Here is a 20,384-nt window from a genome sequence, read left to right on the forward strand (position 1 = left end):
TGTTCATATAAGGCCCTTGAGTTGTCCTTGTCAGTTTGTTCTTGAGAAAACTGGGTGACTGGAGGTTCAGTGGTGCTAGAGCTTGAACAGTTATTCTCGCCCAACCCCAAAAATCTACCTCCTCCTATAGCCCCACATCTGGCTGTTAAAAGGGTTGTGCCAGATTTTAGAAGTGATGGCTGATGCTCAGGATAGGCTATCGGTGTCTGATTGGTGGTAGTCTGACACCCCCACAAATCAGCTGTGGGAACTACACAGCACTGAATTGAATAGGAGCAGCGCTGCAGTACCAGATCTGTCCACTACACAAAGGATGGAGCTGTGTGGCTTCTGGTGCAGGAGGTACTCTGAAACAGCTGATCGGCAGGGTGTGGGACCAGAGTTGCCAACCGTCCAGAAATTTTTGAACAGTCCGTAAAAATATTTGACTTTTTTTTTTTTCCTGTGTCCGTTAAAAAAAAATAGATGTGTCCGTGCTTTATTTTTTTTTTTAGGCAGATGGTACTTGATTAGATTATTTTGATGGTAATTATAATCCTTTTACGGCTCACAGTAAATGCTGGTAATGAGTTCTTATCGGTATATTGAGCTATAGACATGGATTACTTATAATCTTTATCATTCATTATAGTTTTCCAATTTGTCCGTAAAAAATGTTGGCTGTCCGTGATTTTGGGATAAGTTGTCCAGAAAAACAAAAAAAAATTGGTTGGCAACTCTGCTTCCGCTGCAGGAGCTGCTCTGAAACAGCTGATCGGCAGGGCGTGGAACTCCCCACTGATCAGACATTTATAGCCTATCCTGAGCGTAAGCCATGACAACAAAAGGGTCACATGTATACGTGTTTATCTGTCCCTTTTTTTAACAGGAAAAACAGTTTTACCATTTTTTTTTATTATTATTTTTGGCCCTGATGTTTTTGAAAGCGTCTGAGCTTCAGCTGCCCTATAACATTATAATGAGCGCCAACCACAGATGCCACCATAACAGCACCAGCTGCAAATGCTCCCAAGACAACATACAAGCCACAGATACGCACTCAATAGTGCGTCGGATGGAGATGACCTTATGCAGCTAGCCCCAGGAATTTGTCAGCAGCAGATGTCCCGACAACAGCATGCCACAGATGCCCTCATGCCCAGCTACCGGCCACAAACGCTCCAAGAAAAGTGTCCGCTAGTAATGTTCTATAAATTCATTCAAGCCACAGATGTCACCCTAACAGTGGCAGCCACAGATGACCCCAAAATGGCAAAAAAAAAAAATACATAAAAACAGTCTCTTGTGAATGGTATCTTAGGCCGCATTTACATGGTCTTCCGTCTTGCGAACATATTTATTTGTGTCAGAGTATACAGTATATTACAGTAAAGTCCATATTTTCTAATGTTCTGCATGTTTCATGGGTGTCTGTTCAAGGCCACTTTCACACGTCAGTGTTTGGTCAGTGATTTCCATCAGTGATTGTGAGCCAAAACCAGGAGTGGAGGCTACACAGAGATAAGTTATAATGGAAAGGTTTGCATTTATTCAGTTTTTTGGCCCTGCACCTGGTTTTGACTCACAATCACTGATGGAAGCCACTGACTGAACACTGTGAAAGCGACCATATTCTCTCCTTTAGGCCCCATACACACCATCTGCAAAATACAGATGCAGTTTGTGTGCCGTCCTCATTTTATTTGAGGACCCATTGTTTTCAATGGTTCTACGGCCTGCATTTTGCAGAATGGACATATGGATGCGGATAGCGCATAGATGATCCGTTTGCTTTCTGCATCTGTATGTCCATTCCATAAAGGGGTAGAACATGTGCTATACTTGTCCGCAAAATGCAGACCTTGGACCCAGTGAATGGGTTCTTAAAAAATGCGGATGTGACACATACAGCATGCATATTTTGCAGTTCCGGGATATGTGGACCGCAAAAGGGATAACGGTCGCGTGCATGAGACCTAAAGAGCAATGGAACAATGCCTTGTAGGGTTGCCTTAGCCGCTGAAAAGCATCAACTTTGGCAGTTTAAAAAAAAAAATGCCTTTTAGGACATTTGGACGCACCTGGTATCTAGGGCAGGGGATGGGAATGTATGCTTTTAATAGACTGAGCCCCTTAAAGGGCTTCTGTCACCCCATTAAACCGTTTTTTTTTTTTTTCTTTACTAATAATCCCTACACTGCGATCTCTCCATACATAAGCTAATTAATGATTTTCGTTCAGTAGAATTTCTTAAAAATCGATTTTTGAAATATGTAAATTACCTTGCTACCAGCAAGTAGGGCGGCTACTTGCTGGTAGCAGCCGCATCCTCCGATGGTAATGAAGCCCCCTCTGCTTGTTGATTGACAGGGCCAGCGGACGGAATCGTTCTGTGCTGGCCCTGCCTGTTTTGATTCAATATCTGGCGCCTGCGCTGCGGCCGTACCTCTCTTCAATCTGCGCAGGCGCACTGAGAGGCGGCCGCTCGCTCCTCAATGCGCCTGCGCCGGGTGTAGATGTGACGTCATCGGCGCAGGCGCATTGAGGATGGAGCGCCGAGCGAGTGGCCGCCTCTCAGTGCGCCTGCGCAGATTGAAGAGAGGTACGGCCGCGGCGCAGGCGCCAGATATTGAATCAAAACAGGCAGGGCCAGCAGAGAAAGATCCCGTCCGCTGGCCCTGTCAATCAACAAGCAGAGGGGGCGTCATTACCATCGGAGAATGCGGCTGCTACCAGCAAGTAGCCGCCCTACTTACTGGTAGCAAGGTAATTTACATATTTCAAAAATCGATTTTTAAGAAATTCTACTGAACGAAAATCATTAATTAGCTTATGTATGGAGAGATCGCAGTGTAGGGATTATTAGTAAAAAAAAAAAACAGTTTAATGGGGTGACAGAAGCCCTTTAATATTGTTTCCACTGTATTTACATTATAACCTGTCACCAGTTCTGTGCAGCCATATCTGAGAGAAGCATAACCTGGTGACAGATACCCCTACCAAAATGACGAGTCAAGAAGTTAAATTGACCAGGCTCTTTTGCTAAAATCTGGATTGTTCATGAAACAGGGCACACTGGGCAGCCCTCATATTCATGAACTCACCGCTCTCCCTGTCTCTTCCTTTTGCAACCAGCGGCAGGGGAGAGAGCTGGAAGCTCATAAATACGAGGACCCTCCAGTGCACACTCTGTATTGAGAAAGCACCCGGCTGGTCCTGGAACTGTTCCATACAAATTATAGCCAAATGGGCGGGTCAATTCCCAGTCAGTGACTCAGCATTTTACTAAGGGTATCTGTTCTGATAGAACAGCATGAAACTGGTGCCAGATTCTTTATAATCCCAACAGAATCGTGAATGCAGCTCTGTAAACGGTAGAATTACATTCAAAGGTCTATGTCAATACATCAATAAAAATAAAGGTCCATGTCAATACATAAATAAAAATAAATAAAAGTACAGTGCTCCCTCAAGTTACAATATTAGTTCCATGACTACAATTGTATGTTGAAACCATTATAACTTGAGTAATCGGTTCCAAAGCCCCAAAATGTCATCCAAGATAAGAGAAAATGAAGATTTAAGAAAATAAGCAGATAACTAAGACAGATAAAACAAGTCCTTACATATAACAGGAATAGCTGCTAACTAGAAACTAATACCGCTAGTTTACCAGAGAAGTGGCCTTGATTGGTTGGATCTGAGTCTGAGACATTGTATGCTGAGTCTAGTTTCAACTTGCGATGGGTCAGAAAAGACCATTGTATGTTGAAAATATTGTTTCTCGCCCAATTCCTTGGGGGACACAGGAAACCTTGGGTATAGCTCATCTCCATAGGAGGCGTGACACTAAGTGAAAGACTGTTAAGCCCCTCCTCCAGCAGCTATACCCTCAGCCTGGAGCGAGCGACTACCAGTTTTTTGCTTGGTGTCAAGGAGGCAAGACACTCTCTGCACTGCAGAGCTGTCTTTGCTAAAGATTTTATTTTTTCTCTGCACCCCGACGTCTTCGAGTCTCTTTGCCTGCGTTGGGGTCGTCCGGACGTGGATCTCATGGCCTCCAGATTCAACCACAAGCTTCCCACCTTCATGGCCAGAACCAAGGATCCGGACGCTTACGGCGCGGACGCGCTCGTCCTTCCCTGGACGGAGTTCTCTCTCCTCTACGTTTTTCCGCCCCTGCCTCTTCTTCCACGAGTCCTTCGGAAGATCGCGGCGGAGGGCACGCCTGCGATCCTAATAGCCCCGGATTGGCCTCGTCGTCCTTGGTACGCCGACCTTATGTTGCTCCTGGCAGACGCCCCCTTGCCTCTGCCTCTAAGAGAAGACCTCCTCTCTCAAGGGCCGATCTTCCACCAGCATTTAGGGTCGCTACGTTTAGCGGCGTGGCTATTGAAACCGCGGTCCTAACGCGGCGGGGGTTTTCTGCTGACGTGGTCCGTACCATGATTCGTGCACGTAAACCGGCATCGTCCAGGATTTATTACCGAACCTGGCTGGCCTATTTGAATTTCTGCGAGACCTTAGATGTTCATCCCCTTCGGTTTTCTCTCCCCACGATTTTATCCTTCTTGCAGTCTGGTCTGGACTTGGGTTTAGGTCTCAGTACCCTAAAGGGTCAGATCTCAGCGCTTTCGATCCTTTTTCAGCGACCTCTGGCTCTGCTCGGTCCAGTTAAGACTTTTCTTCAGGGGGTTGCTCACTATGCTCCCCCGTATCGCGCTCCCGTTCCATCTTGGGATCTTAATGTTGTGCTGACGGCTCTCCAATCTTCTCCTTTCGAGCCTTTGCGCAGGGTTTCCCTTCGCTTGTTGTCTTGCAAAGTTTTTTTCCTCGTTGCCATCACGTCTCTTCGGCGTGTGTCTGAATTGGCGGCACTTTCTTGCGTAGAACCCCTCTTGGTTTTTCACCAGGACAAGGTGGTTCTCCGCCCGGTTCCGGATTTCCTTCCGAAGGTGGTGTCCGCTTTTCACCTGAATGAAGATATTGTCCTTCCTTCTCTGTGCCCGTCCCCGTCTCATCCTTGGGAACGGGATCTTCACCGTCTGGATGTTGTTAGGGCTCTGAGGATCTACTTGGATGTAACTAGACCCTTTCGGCGCTCGGATTCTCTATTTGTGGTTCCGGAGGGTCCGCGCAGGGGGCTGGCGGCATCTAAAGTGGTTATTGCCCGCTTCATCAAGATGGCTGTTGCTGAGGCTTACCGTGCTAAGGGCAGGGAACCGCCCTTTGGTGTTACCGCTCATTCTACCAGAGCGGTCGGGGCTTCCTGGGCTCAGCGGAATCGAGCTTCGGCTGAACAATTGTGTAAGGCGGCCACCTGGTCTTCTTTGCACACTTTCACCAAGTTCTACAAGGTGAACACTTATGCATCGGCGGATGCTGCTTTGGGCCGCCTGGTCTTGCAGGCGGCGGTGCCTTAATGCCTATGGTGCTTTAATTCATCTTGGGTTGTGGTCCCTCCCTATTTGTGGACTGCTTTTGAACGTCCCAAGGTTTCCTGTGTCCCCCAAGGAATTGGGCGAGAAAACGAGATTTTTGTATAACTTACCAGTAAAATCTCTTTCTCTCTCTTCCTTGGGGGACACAGCACCCACCCATTGTTTTGGTTGCCCTGACGGGAGTTTTGACTTGTTGGTGTTAATTTGGTTGATCCTTGCCTTTGTTTTAACTACTTGGGCACATAACTGGTAGTCGCTCGCTCCAGGCTGAGGGTATAGCTGCTGGAGGAGGGGCTTAACAGTCTTTCACTTAGTGTCACGCCTCCTATGGAGATGAGCTATACCCAAGGTTTCCTGTGTCCCCCAAGGAAGAGCGAGAAAGAGATTTTACTGGTAAGTTATACAAAAATCTCGTTATCCTGAGGCCAATGTATCTTGTACATGTGAATGACCCTCTTGTTCTTCGATCCTTGTACCTCGTTTTTCTTAAATTTTAACCTCTCTGAGTACATGCATTATTGCCATCTATAATCTTTGATGACCTTATGTTATTACCTAGCGCCCTATGATACACACCGTACACACCACTGACAATAAACAAGCTGCAGCCTAAGGCCTCCTGCACACGTTGCCGTATTGTGGACCGCATTTGCGGATCCGCAATACACGGGCGCCGTTCCGAGGGCATTGCGCATCACGGATGCGGACCCATTCACTTCAATGGGTCGGCAAATCTGGAGATGCGGAACGGAAGCACGGAACGAAACCCTACGGAAGCACTACGAAGTGGTTTCGTCCCGTACGTCCGTTCCGCAAAAAGATAGGACATGTCCTATCTTTTAGCGGAACGGGCGGATCGCGGACCCCTTAAAGTGAATGGGTCCGCGATCCGCTGCGGTTGCCCCATGGTCAGTGTTCGTGCATTGCAGCCCGCAGGGGTTCGTGTGCAGGAGGCCTAATTCACGCTCTTATATGTCGTTTTATTTTGTTGTCTTCTGAATTAAACCCAAAGATAATGCTTTAGTTATCAACACAAGACTGCCTCCACCCCCCACCCAAAAGGAATGGAAAGTCGTAAATTAAAAACCACATCTTTTTAAATTACAAACTACTGATGAACAGTTGTGGCTTCTAAATTGCTTCTACTGCATTTTTCAATATTGGAATGAATATTGTTGCATTATAAAAGTTAATGAGTCTGGAAAAAATGTTTCCATAGCCATAAATTAAAGTTTCTGGATGCGTTGTGCTGACTGCATCGCACAGATGAAAAATTATTACTTATTGGCTATCATGACATCTGGTTTGCAGTACTAGGAGTAAAGCTCAGAGGGAAGCACTGAGCTCGCCTGTAACTATGATTAATAGCGGTGTGCCTTCTTCATTTTCATTAAATCAGCAAGTCTATACAATTGTACTTATGTACCAGTCGCTCTACTCTTGATTTAGGAGCAAAACGTTCACCAGATTGTCCGACTACTAATAACATTTATTTCACTTACTATGTTTGGTCTCCCATGATGTGTTACTGTTAGTAAAAATAGAGGCAGGGAGACACCCTAGGTTGAATTTACAGTGCGTTAATATAAAAATGGTGCCTAAAAATGCTACCACTAGCGCAAAAAGCTAGGACTCTAATGGGCCATTCATACAGCAGATCTTGTCACTTTACAGGTCGCGGACCCTCCATTAAATGGAGGATGGCTGTGTTGGGATAGCCGCTATGCTGACTGTCGCTCCAGCTATCAGCTCCTGCACTGCTGTGCAGCCTATGCTGTCCATCCCATCCTCAAACCCAGTGCCCACCGAGCAAGTCTGGCACGAGGGTGAAAAAAGGTAAATAAATACGAAAACATTTCCCTGCCAGCTGCCACAATATGTTGCCCCAGGCACTGGACCTCCATTGCCTAGTGGCAAATACAGCCTTGTACTAGGACAGAGCCAGTTAGACCATACCCTAGTTAAGACCTAACAACAGGAAATATGTTCAGAGGTATGGTGGGACAAAGGTTCCTCTCATCTCTGCCACTAGAGGGCAGCAGCGGCTGTGCATTACAGCAGTTACCCTCCTCCTGATTGCAGAGGCTCATTAGCAGTGCTCACACAATCAGAATGACACGTATGCTTGTCAAGATGTGGCAACTGTAGATGCTGATTATATCTTATGCTACACAAGAAACCATCAGCCATAACATTAAAATAGGTGAAATGATTAACACTGGTGTGCCAGCAGTGTCTCATCTCTGGTCGCGACTGCAGGTGTGACGTTGCTGTATTTTTAACATGACCGCCGCAGCCATTCACTGAGCTCATTGGTCTCATGCAATATACTACTGAGGCCAGTGATTGGTTACAGTGGTAACATGGAGCATATGTTATGACATTGATGTCATGTACACAAATCCCTGAAGGGATGACCTGAGTGGCAATGCTGGAAAGAAATGATGAGGGATTAACTGGTGGGTGTAGTTTTTTTTTTTTTTTCATCACATTTCGTGAGTTTGCGGAACCTTTTTTAAATAAATCGGACAACCCCTTTATAATCCAGTAATGGACACAGATAATATGCTTGTTATGTAATTTAACATTGCATAGCAGCTAGTCATAGCCTGTCCTACTATGGAACAAACTGTTACCTTGCCCATTACCCGTACCAGGGAAGCAATAGGTTGTTTTGCATTTTTATTCCTTACATAGGAAATTATTGAATTGTAAATGGCACTACATCTCCATTGTAAAATGTTGTGGGGTTTTCTCAGCATTTCCAAAAATGCGTTTTTAACGAAGTTTCAGATATGTGTTTAGTCCTGGAAATCATACCCTACAATTCTATATCCTTTAAAAAGTGTCATACAATTTGACTTCATTTAATAGAGAACTGTGTAAATAGCAAATTTCTAAATCAGTTCATTTAAACTAAATTATGCCTGGGGTCTCCCTTCCACCTAATTTGCAGTCTATTGCCTGTTGTTAGGCAAGATCTGTCCCTAGTAACCGAGATACAGAAGACAGCTCACAGGAAATGGGAGGGGGGGGGGAGTCAGAGCTAGCTGAGGTCCTGAGCCTTATAAAAGAACTGCTGCTACACTGCTTCTGAAGATCACAGGAGTGCCCTGCCTTCAGTAAGTGTGATCTCCCCCTCCTTATTTGTTCTGTGAGCTCTGGAGAGGAAAACAAACATAGTGGGAAATAAGGGAAAGGATGTCACAGCAGTACCGTGATTTCACAGAAGGGAGATACCCCTTGCTTGTGAGAGAAATGTGTCTAGCTGTGCAGCTTGAAACAGGGAATAATATGGCTGAAAAAGACCTATTCCTTCAGTTATGATTGTACAAAGAAGCATAGCCATTATGCAAACTATTTTTGAAAACTCTGATACACACTTTAATCACAATACCTTATCAATGTGGTCACCCACAAGCTGCTTCTTCCTGCAGCATTATATACAGCACAAAAAGCAAAATCCAGCTCAGTCTCGCAGAGGTAAAATCGATACGTTATTGACGCGGTATAAAAACCGAGGCGACATTTCCGGGATTCCCATGAGAATATCCCTGAGGGTCATGGAAACGGCAACCTCGTGGCTATCCAGGATATAGTAATACCCCCCCCCCCCCCCCAACATTGATATCAGTACATCTAGTATGTCTATGAAATGTAGTAGTATGAGTTTTATTGAAATTATGCATACTTGTAATCTACAGGAGTCCCGTACAGAGCAGGCAGACCTTGTTGAACGGATTAATACATCCATTGGTTTTAATACTACTAATCGGGACCAATCAAGGTCCCCTGCACTGGACCGGTACCAGGAGTTGGTTAAAAAGGATCTGGTTATGTTGGATAATAAAATCAAATCCAGGGGTGAATGGCCGAACCATAATATGACCAAGGGGGTGTCACAAGCGTTGCGGCAGTTAAAAGACAGGGATGACATAATCATAAAACAGGCTGACAAGGGGGGAGCGGTGGTTGTACTCGACAGCTGAATGTACAAATCACAAATTGAGGCTATGCTCAGTGATACGAATGTATATGCTGTATTAAGAGGCAACCCGCTCCCCTCCTTTCAGAAGGAAATGATGGAGTTATTGTCGCTAGGATTGGAGTCAGGCTTCCTTAGTAAGAAAGAAACAGAATATATTTATATAGAGTATCCGATTATATCTGTCTTCCATGCGCTTCCTAAAACACATAAAGATGTCTTCCCTCCCCCCTTCAGACCAATAGTGGCAGGAATTGGTTCATTCACAGAGAGATTATCACAATGGGTAGACTCACTTCTGCAACCTGTAGTCCCACACATACCAGGGTTCCTTAGAGACACTAGATCAGTAATACAGGCACTTGACAACATGGAATGGTCCGAACATTATGTATAGATCACAGCTGATGTCATCTCTTTATCTACAAACATACCACATGAGCTGACCCTTAGATCCCTGGCGTGGTTTTTGAGGACATACACTGACTTAACAATGGGACTGCAGAAATATGTAGTTATGTTGGTGGACTTCCTCCTCAGGCGCAATTTCTTCATGTTCAATAGTTCATTTTACTTACAGGTTTCTGGGGTGTCGATGGGGGCTAAGTTCTCTCCCTCCATAGCCAACATTTTCATGGCCTCATCGACACCCATCCTTTTTGGGAGCATATCAGGTGGTATGGCCGCTACATCGATGACTTGATATTTATTTGGTCTGGTGGTGTGGCGGCCATACCACCCTTTGCCCAGTACCTCAATTCTTGCGTTAGTGCTTTTTTGTGGTGCATCATGAACCACGGGAGATCTCCTTTTTGGACTTACGCCTGAGGGGGGACTCTGCCACTGCTACTATACATGCTTCCACCTTTAGGAAATCCCTGGCAGGCAACACTATATTGCACGGATCCTCTTGTCACCCACCACACACAGTACACAATATACCAAAAGGTTAAATGATCCGTGCTAGACGGAACTGCACAAATGTGGACTCCTTTATGGAGGAAGCAGGGGAAATTATGAGCAGATTGACACATAGGGGATATTCACGTAAACATATAGATAGTTGTGTACAGCAGACATTGGACATGGATAGAAACCTGCTAGTTTACCCATCGAGGAGACAGATACAAACTGAAGCACGGGTATCATCAGACATAACCCTCCAGAGTACATTTGTAACACAATATAGCGTGGAGTTTCCTGAGATCTGTAAGATCATTAAGCGACATTTTCCGATCCTGGCATTCGATAAACAATGGGCAAAAATAGCAAGGGGGGGGGTGTAAGATGTGCGGCCCGCAGAGCGTAGCAACCTATGTTAGTCCAAGCCTCTTTCAGCATAGAAAGACATCACAACCTAATTGGTTGAAGACTAAGGGTAGCTACAAATGTGGACATAACAAATGTATATGCTGTGACCATACCGTGGTAGCTAGGACTTTCAAGTCCACAGCTAATAATAAGGTCTTCCCAGTGAAATCTTATCTCAATTGCAATACCACTTATGCAGTACAGGTTCTTCTAAAAAAAATTAGCATATTGTGATAAAGTTCATTATTTTCTGTAATGTACTGATAAACATTAGACTTTCATATATTTTAGATTCATTACACACAACTGAAGTAGTTCAAGCCTTTTCTTGTTTTAATATTGATGATTTTGGCATACAGCTCATGAAAACCCCAAATTCCTATCTCAAAAAATTAGCATATTTCATCCGACCAATAAAAGAAAAGTGTTTTTAATACAAAAATTCAACCTTCAAATAATTAAGTTCAGTTATGCACTCAATACTTGGTCGGGAATCCTTTTGCAGAAATGACTGCTTCAATGCGGCGTGGCATGGAGGCAATCAGCCTGTGGCACTGCTGAGGTGTTATGGAGGCCCAGGATGCTTCGATAGCGGCCTTAAGCTCATCCAGAGTGTTGGGTCTTGCGTCTCTCAACTTTCTCTTCCCAATATCCCACAGATTCTCTATGGGATTCAGGTCAAGAGAGTTGGCAGGCCAATTAAGCACAGTAATACCATGGTCAGTAAACCATTTACCAGTGGTTTTGAATGAAATCTTCATCTCCATAAAGCTTTTCTGCAGATGGAAGCATGAAGTGCTCCAAAATCTCCGGATAGCTAGCTGCATTGACCCTGCCCTTGATAAAACACAGTGGACCAACACCAGCAGCTGACATGGCACCCCAGACCATCACTGACTGTGGGTACTTGACACTGGACTTCAGGCATTTTGGCATTTCCCTCTCCCCAGTCTTCCTCCAGACTCTGGCACCTTGATTTCCAAATGACATGCAAAATTTGCTTTCATCCGAAAAAAGTACTTTGGACCACTGAGCAACAGTCCAGTGCTGCTTCTCTGTAGCCCAGGTCAGGCGCTTCTGCCGCTGTTTCTGGTTCAAAAGTGGCTTGACCTGGGGAATGCGGCACCTGTAGCCCATTTCTTGCACACGCCTGTACACGGTGGCTCTGGACTCAGTCCACTGCTTCCGCAGGTCCCCCAAGGTCTGGAATCGGTCCTTCTCCACAATCTTCCTCAGGGTCCGGTCACCTCTTCTCGTTGTGCAGCGTTTTCTGCCACACTTTTTCCTTCCCACAGACTTCCCACTGAGGTGCCTTGATACAGCACTCTGGGAACAGCCTATTCGTTCAGAAATTTCTTTCTGTGTCTTACCCTCTTGCTTGAGGGTGTCAATGATGGCCTTCTGGACAGCAGTCAGGTCGGCAGTCCTACCCATGATTGCGGTTTTGAGTAATGAACCAGGCTGGGATTTTTTAAAAGCCTCAGCAATCTTTTGCAGGTGTTTAGAGTTAATTAGTTGATTCAGATGATTAGGTTAATAGCTAGTTTAGAGAACCTTTTCATGATATGCTAATTTTTTGAGATAGGAATTTGGGGTTTTCATGAGCTGTATGCCAAAATCATCAATATTAAAAGAAGAAAAGGATTGAACTACTTCAGTTGTGTGTAATGAATCTAAAATATATGAAAGTCTAATGTTTATCAGTACATTACAGAAAATAATGAACTTTATCACAATATGCTAATTTTTTTTAGAAGAACCTGTATATCTAATCACATGTCGAATTTGCAGCTTCAATACGTAGGCTGCACTACAAATTCCATCAAGGTGAGAATACGTAAGCACATCTCGGATGTGCCGCATCATGGAAGCCGTGGAGTGTCTGCGGCTAGCTTGCACTTTGTGGTTTTCCATGATGGGGACACATCCGGCATGCTGATTCAAGGCATTGAGAGGGTTGAAGTACCCACGAGAGGAGGCGATCACAGGAGAAAACTCCTGAACAGGAAATCCTTTTGGATATTTCAGCTAAGCAGCCGTCACCCTGAGGGACTCAATAAAAGATTGGATTTAATCCTGCAACTGTGAGACAATAAATATGTAGAATATGCTGCCCGTTTCCGATATATAGTTGAATAATGTTATGTTCTTAACACAATGTAAACTGCTTTTTTTATTTGAAGATTGACACACGTGAATGGCAGCATGGAATTTAGGTCATGTGATAACCTAAATAAGAGCACAGGTGGGAGTCCACTATATCTGCTGCATTTATTCGTATCTTACTATGTCATGAGTAAGGGCTCACATTCTAAGTAGACTAAGATTGTTTTTCCTGGATGTATTTTTATACCGCGTCAATAAAGTATCGATTTTACAGATATAGCATCGTTAGCGCTCCTCTTTTTTGCATATAGTTACAAACGAAACGCGATTTTCTCTTCTTCACAATAGCAATATATAACAAGGCCAGTAGATGGCAGTGTTGAGCCAAAGTGCAAAATGAATCAGTAGTATTCAAATCTGTAGTAATCTACTTTAACTGGATGTATTGTCTACAGGGGAGGGGATGTACACCATTGCAGCGCTTCCCTATTTCCTATGCTTTTCCCCGTGGTCAGAGCTCAAATTATCTCCAGTGTTGAGGGAGCCGCGTTATCCCGGATACCGGCTACCCTCATCCCTACCCAAGTCTCCACGCTCTGGATATAACCCTTACCCGTTCGTCCCTGTCAGTGTCTCCCCACTTAAGATGTCTGGCTGCCAGGATTATATGTATCTTCTAAATGACAATGGCAGCAGCCATGTGGAGCTTAATTTTAAGGGCATGTGTTCAATGAATGCTGTTGCAGAGAGTGAACCTGCAGCGGTGGTGGGGTGCCGCACATACCGGACTTCATCCTCCTCCTCTTACTATATACATGTGCTCTGTATATATATATATATATATATATATATATATACATACATACATACATACATACATACATATACACACTGGGCCAGATTTATCATTAGCTCAAGTCAGAATAATGGAGTGAAAAGGTCGCAAAAAAATGCGCAAACGCTAAAACTGCGCACAGATTTGCGACTTTTTTCTGCTCTGCACTATGCTCGCCAGTTTTCTGAAAGTGGGCGTGTTTTCTTATATAAATTAATCTCTAGACGGATTTACTATTGGGACTATTTAAAAAGTCGCAAAAAAGTCGTAAAAAATGCGCAATTTCACTCCAGTGAGGACCATGCTTATCTTATGAGACTTTTTAATAGAACGTGCGACTTTTTCGTAAAAACGTGCGACTTTTTCGTAAAAACGTGCGACTTTTGTAAAGCTGCTTACTGACGAATAATCTGCTACCATCAAACCAGATTTATTACAGTCTTAAAGGGCCGATCATAAATCTGACTTGGCTAAAACTGACTTTAGCCATATGTGAAAGTGGAGTGAGCTGTCAGTCATGATAAATCTGGCCCACTGTGTATATGTGTAAATATATGGATAAGAAGGTTTAAATCGGCACTAAATATCTTCGGTCATGCAGAAAACATTTGATTGTGATAATAAAACTAGTTTATTAATATAAAAACTTGATATAATCAATTTACAGAATGATTTTAAAAAAAAAGGGAAAAAAATTGCAAAAAATGAGAAAAGTAAAGAAAATGATAAAGTGGATTAAAAAATAAGGCACATAGTTCATGTAGCAGCGAAATTCATAAAGCGTTATCTCTCATGCGGCTGGTCCAAATATATATACATAAATCCGTATTGGCGTTATGGATTCATCAATCGATGGTATCTCCTGTGTTAGTTAATGGTTATTGTATAATCACTGTCACGGCCATGCCCATGACCGTGACTCCTTTACCGCATGCGGTTGCCTGCGGTTTTGTATGGGCGTTCAACCACGGGTGAGGGCCGCTTGTCTGTGGTCTCACTTGTGGTTGCCGCGGGCAACCAGTGTTGTTTTTAGCAGCAGAGCAGCCTGAGCGTCGCTAGGTAGCTTGCTGCCCTGGCATGCGGTCACACCTAGCAACCCTTTGTTAGGTGTGTGTGTTGTGTGCACTGTGTTGTATGTCATTGTGTGCACTTTCCCCTTTAAGTGGTGTTTTCCCTTCCCTGGTGATGGAAGGGTTAATCCCCTTCCTAGTGTGTGCACTGGGTGTGTCCGTTTGTGGGTGTGGCTGCCTGGGCTATAAAGCCTCAGTTGAGACAGACTTCTGAGGGGTACTCCAGCCTTGTAAGCTGGAGGAACTCTCCTGGTCTTTTCCATCTGCCAGTGTGGGCCACCCTTGTGATCATAAATTGTTATACTCTATGTTGTGTTATGATCAGTTGATTTGTTCCTGTGTATATTTGTGCAGCTATGGATCTGGGTTCCTGTGTGTGGTTGTGTGTTTGCTGGGTTCATTGAATCTTGTCTGGACTTCAGCTTGCCTGCACAGGGATCCAGTCAGCAAGGCTGTGGCAGGTAAGTGGAGCTAGTTCACATTACCTGCCATATCCATAGTACTGTTTGTGTTCCCCTATTTTCCCAACAGCTTGGCCGTTGAGACTCCTGCTCCTCCGTGCCTAGGAGGAGTGGGGCGTCTTACTCTGACTCCTAGCGCAGGGACCGGACGGAGGGTGAGTTAGGGATCCGAGGTTCCTGCGCATGGGCCCTCCTACCTTTAAGGTCGGCCCATGCAGTTAGGAGTTAGGGTCAGGGTAGGGATGCTCTTAGGAGGTGACCTGCTCCCTATCCTGTTCTCCTGGCCGAGTAGGCCATAACATGACCTGGCGTTACACGGCTGAGGATTTCCCCCATCCTCAGCCGTGACAATCACATACAGTTCATCTTTATTTGAAATATACAGTAGTGCTCGCTGTATAATATTTGTGTATTTATATATATATATATATATATATATATATATATATATATGTACTCCATTTGACAGATATAATACCTTAATATGTTATTACATCTGTCAAATGGAGTACCTATATGTATATCTATAAATACAGCCAGTATATTGGGGGCACAGAATGTAAAGTCAGTTGGGTCTATTGCACATTATTATAACCCAGAAGGCTGGAATGATCCTGTAAATAAAAATACATCACAGAAAAGACACATTTTTATTAATATGTACCTGTCTTGATTTAGCAATTCAGGGTTATTTTGCTATGTTGGATTAGTATACCAATATTTTGCTTCTAAACCTAAAATAACCAATGCTGCCCATATCATTACTGAATGTTTTGTCCTAAATTCTGCTCTATTACTGTACTGCTAATTTTGGTAGCTATTTTGCAGGTAAAATGTATCCTAGCCAGTCCATAATCTCTAAAGGGTTAAAAACTCAAGTAGTAATTATTGCCCAGATCGTAATGGGTGATCGGCTAATTCTTGAAAAAAAAAAAAAAAGAGAGCAGCATCTCAGCTTCAAAACAAAAAGAGACTGACTTTTTCTTTTCAGGCTGATCCTTTTGTACCACGTTACGTGCGTTGAGGCTTTTCTGGTTCACCACTCAGGTATTTATTTTATGGCTCTCTAGTGGACAGTTTAGTATAATAGACCTATGTACTCTGTTAGATTTGCACTATGCACTTTATACTTCTTTGTACTGTATCTGATATGTACTCTGTTCTCATAGCTTTGGCTGGTCATATGTACTAGATACCTATTTAGGGTTATGTATATATTACGTGACTTTTCCAGCCTTTATACAGGGTGGGCCATTTATATGGATACACCTTAATAAAATGGGAATGGTTGGTGATATTAACTTCCTGTTTGTGGCACATTAGTATATGTGAGGGGGGGAAACTTTTTAAGACGGGTGGTGACCATGGTGGCCATTTTGAAGTTGGCCATTTTGAATCCAACTTTTGTTTTTTCAATAGGAAGAGGGTCATGTGACACATCAAACTTATTGGGAATTTCACAAGAAAAACAATGGTGTGCTTGGTTTTAATGTAACTTTATTCTTTCATGAGTTATTTACAAGTTTCTGACCACTTATAAAATGTTTTCAATGTGCTGCCCATTGTGTTGGATTGTCAATGCAACCCTCTTCTCCCACTCTTCACACACTGATAGCAACACCGCAGGAGAAATGCTAGCACAGGCTTCCAGTATCCGTAGTTTCAGGTGCTGCACATCTCGTATCTTCACAGCATAGACAATTGCCTTCAGATGACCCCAAAGATAAAAGTCTAAGGGGGTCAGATCGGGAGACCTGCGTCATTTCTGCGGCGCTCCCAGGTCACACTAACGCCGATTGGCGTCATCTCGCGTGAGCCGAGATTTCCTGTGAACGCGCGCACACAGGCGCGCGCGCTCACAGGAACGGAAGGTAAGAGAGTTGATCTCCAGCCTGCCAGCGGCGATCGTTCGCTGGCAGGCTGGAGATGTGATTTTTTTTTAACCCCTAACAGGTATATTAGACGCTGTTATGATAACAGCGTCTAATATACCTGCTACCTGGTCCTCTGGTGGTCCCCTTTGTTTGGATCGACCACCAGAGGACACAGGTAGCTCAGTAAAGTAGCACCAAGCACCACTACACTACACCCCCCCGTCACTTATTAACCCCTTATTAGCCCCTGATCACCCCTGTTCACCCCATATAGACTCCCTGATCACCCTCCTGTCATTGATTACCCCCCTGTCATTGATCACACCCCTGTAAAGCTCCATTCAGACGTCCGCATGATTTTCACGGATCCACTGATAGATGGATCGGATCCGCAAAACGCACACGGACGTCTGAATGGAGCCTTACAGGGGCGTGATCAATGACTGTGTTGATCACCCCATATAGACTCCCTCATCACCCCCCTGTCATTGATCACACCCCTGTAAAGCTCCATTCAGACGTCTGCATGATTTTTACGGATCCACTGATAGATGGATCGGATCCGCAAAACGCACACGGACGTCTGAATGGAGCCTTACAGGGGCGTGATCAATGACTGTGGTGATCACCCCATATAGACTCCCTGATCACCCCCCTGTCATTGATTACCCCCCTGTCATTGATCACCCCCCTGTAAAGCTCCATTCAGACGTCTGCATGATTTTTACGGATCCACTGATAGATGGATCGGATCCGCAAAACGCATACGGACGTCTGAATGGAGCCTTACAGGGGCGTGATCAATGACTGTGGTGATCACCCCATATAGACTCCCTCATCACCCCCCTATCATTGATCACACCCCTGTAAAGCTCCATTCAGACGTCCGCATGATTTTTACGGATCCACTGATAGATGGATCGGATCCGCAAAACACATACAGGCGTCTCCCTGGAGCCTTCCAGGGGGGGTGATCACCCCATATAGACTCCCTGATCACCCCCCTGTCATTGATCACCCCCCCTGTCAGGCTGCATTCAGATGTCCGTATGATTTTTACGGATCCACGGATACATGGATCGGATCCGCAAAACACATACGGACATCTGAATGGAGCCTTATAGGGGGGTGATCAATGACAGGGGGGTGATCACCCCATATAGACCCCCCCTGTCATTGATCACCCCCCTGTCATTGATCACCCCCCTGTCATTGATCACCCCCCTGTCATTGATCACCCCCCTGTCATTGATCACCCCCCTGTCAGGCTCCATTCAGACATTTTTTTGGCCCAAGTTAGCGGAAATTATTATTTTTTCTTACAAAGTCTCATATTCCACTAACTTGTGTCAAAAAATTAAATCTCACATGAACTCACCATACCCCTCACGGAATCCAAATGCGTAAAATTTTTTAGACATTTATATTCCAGACTTCTTCTCACGCTTTAGGGCCCCTAGAATGCCAGGGCAGTATAAACACCCCACATGTGACCCCATTTCGGAAAGAAGACACCCCCAGGTATTCCGTGAGGGGCATATTGAGTCCATGAAAGATTGAAATATTTGTCCCAAGTTAGCGGAAAGGGAGACTTTGTGAGAAAAAAATAAAAAATATCAATTTCTGCTAACTTGTGCCAAAAAAAAAAAATTCTATGAACTCGCCATGCCCCTCATTGAATACCTTGGGGTGTCTTCTTTCCAAAATGGGGTCACATGTGGGGTATTTATACTGCCCTGGCATTCTAGGGGCCCCAAAGCGTGAGAAGAAGTCTGGTATCCAAATGTCTAAAAATGCCCTCCTAAAAGGAATTTGGGCACCTTTGCGCATCTAGACTGCAAAAAAAGTGTCACACATCTGGTATCGCCGTACTCAGGAGAAGTTGGGGAATGTGTTTTGGGGTGTCATTTTACATATACCCATGCTGGGTGAGAGAAATATCTTGGTCAAATGCCAACTTTGTATAAAAAAATGGGAAAAGTTGTCTTTTGCCAAGATATTTCTCTCACCCAGCATGGGTATATGTAAAATGACACCCCAAAACACATTCCCCAACTTCTCCTGAATACGGCGATACCACATGTGTGACCCTTTTTTGCAGCCTAGGTGGGCAAAGGGGCCCATATTCCAAAGAGCACCTTTCGGATTTCACAGGTCATTTACCTACTTACCACACATTAGGGCCCCTGGAAAATGCCAGGGCAGTATAACTACCCCACAAGTGACCCCATTTTGGAAAGGAGACACCCCAAGGTATTCCATGAGGGGCATGGCGAGTTCCTAGAATTTTATTTTTTTTGTCACAATTTAGTGGAAAATGATGATTTTTTTTTTTTCTTACAAAGTCTTATATTCCACTAACTTGTGACAAAAAATAAAAACTTCCATGAACTCACTATGCCCATCAGCGAATACCTTGGGGTGTCTTCTTTCCAAAATGGGGTCACTTGTGGGGTAGTTATACTGCCCTGGCATTCTAGGGGCCCAAATGTGTGGTAAGGAGTTTGAAATCAAATTCTGTAAAAAATGACCAGTGAAATCCGAAAGGTGCTCTATGGAATATGGGCCCCTTTGCCCACCTAGGCTGCAAAAAAGTGTCACACATGTGGTATCGCCGTACTCAGGAGAAGTTGGGGAATGTGTTTTGGGGTGTCATTTTACATATACCCATGCTGGGTGAGATAAATATCTTGGCAAAAGACAACTTTTCCCATTTTTTTTATACAAAGTTGGCATTTGACCAAGATATTTCTCTCACCCAGCATGGGTATATGTAAAATGACACCCCAAAACACATTCCCCAACTTCTCCTGAGTACGGCGATACCAGATGTGTGACACTTTTTTGCAGCCTAGGTGGGCAAAGGGGCCCACATTCCAAAGAGCACCTTTCGGATTTCACCGGCCATTTTTTACAGATTTTGATTTCAAAGTACTTACCACACATTTGGGCCCCTAGAATGCCAGGGCAGTATAACTACCCCACAAGTGACCCCATTTTGGAAAGAAGACATCCCAAGGTATTCGCTGATGGGCATAGTGAGTTCATGGAAGCTTTTATTTTTTGTCACAAGTTAGTGGAATATGAGACTTTGTAAGAAAAAACTAAATTAAAAAAAAATCATAATTTTCCGCTAACTTGTGACAAAAAATAAAAAGTTCTATGAACTCACTATGCCCATCAGCGAATACCTTAGGGTGTCTACTTTCCGAAATGGGGTCATTTGTGGGGTGTTTGTACTGTCTGGGCATTGTAGAACCTCAGGAAACATGACAGGTGCTCAGAAAGTCAGAGCTGCTTCAAAAAGCGGAAATTCACATTT

Source organism: Bufo bufo, chromosome 4, assembly GCF_905171765.1.
Source record: "Bufo bufo chromosome 4, aBufBuf1.1, whole genome shotgun sequence".
NCBI lineage: Eukaryota > Metazoa > Chordata > Amphibia > Anura > Bufonidae > Bufo > Bufo bufo.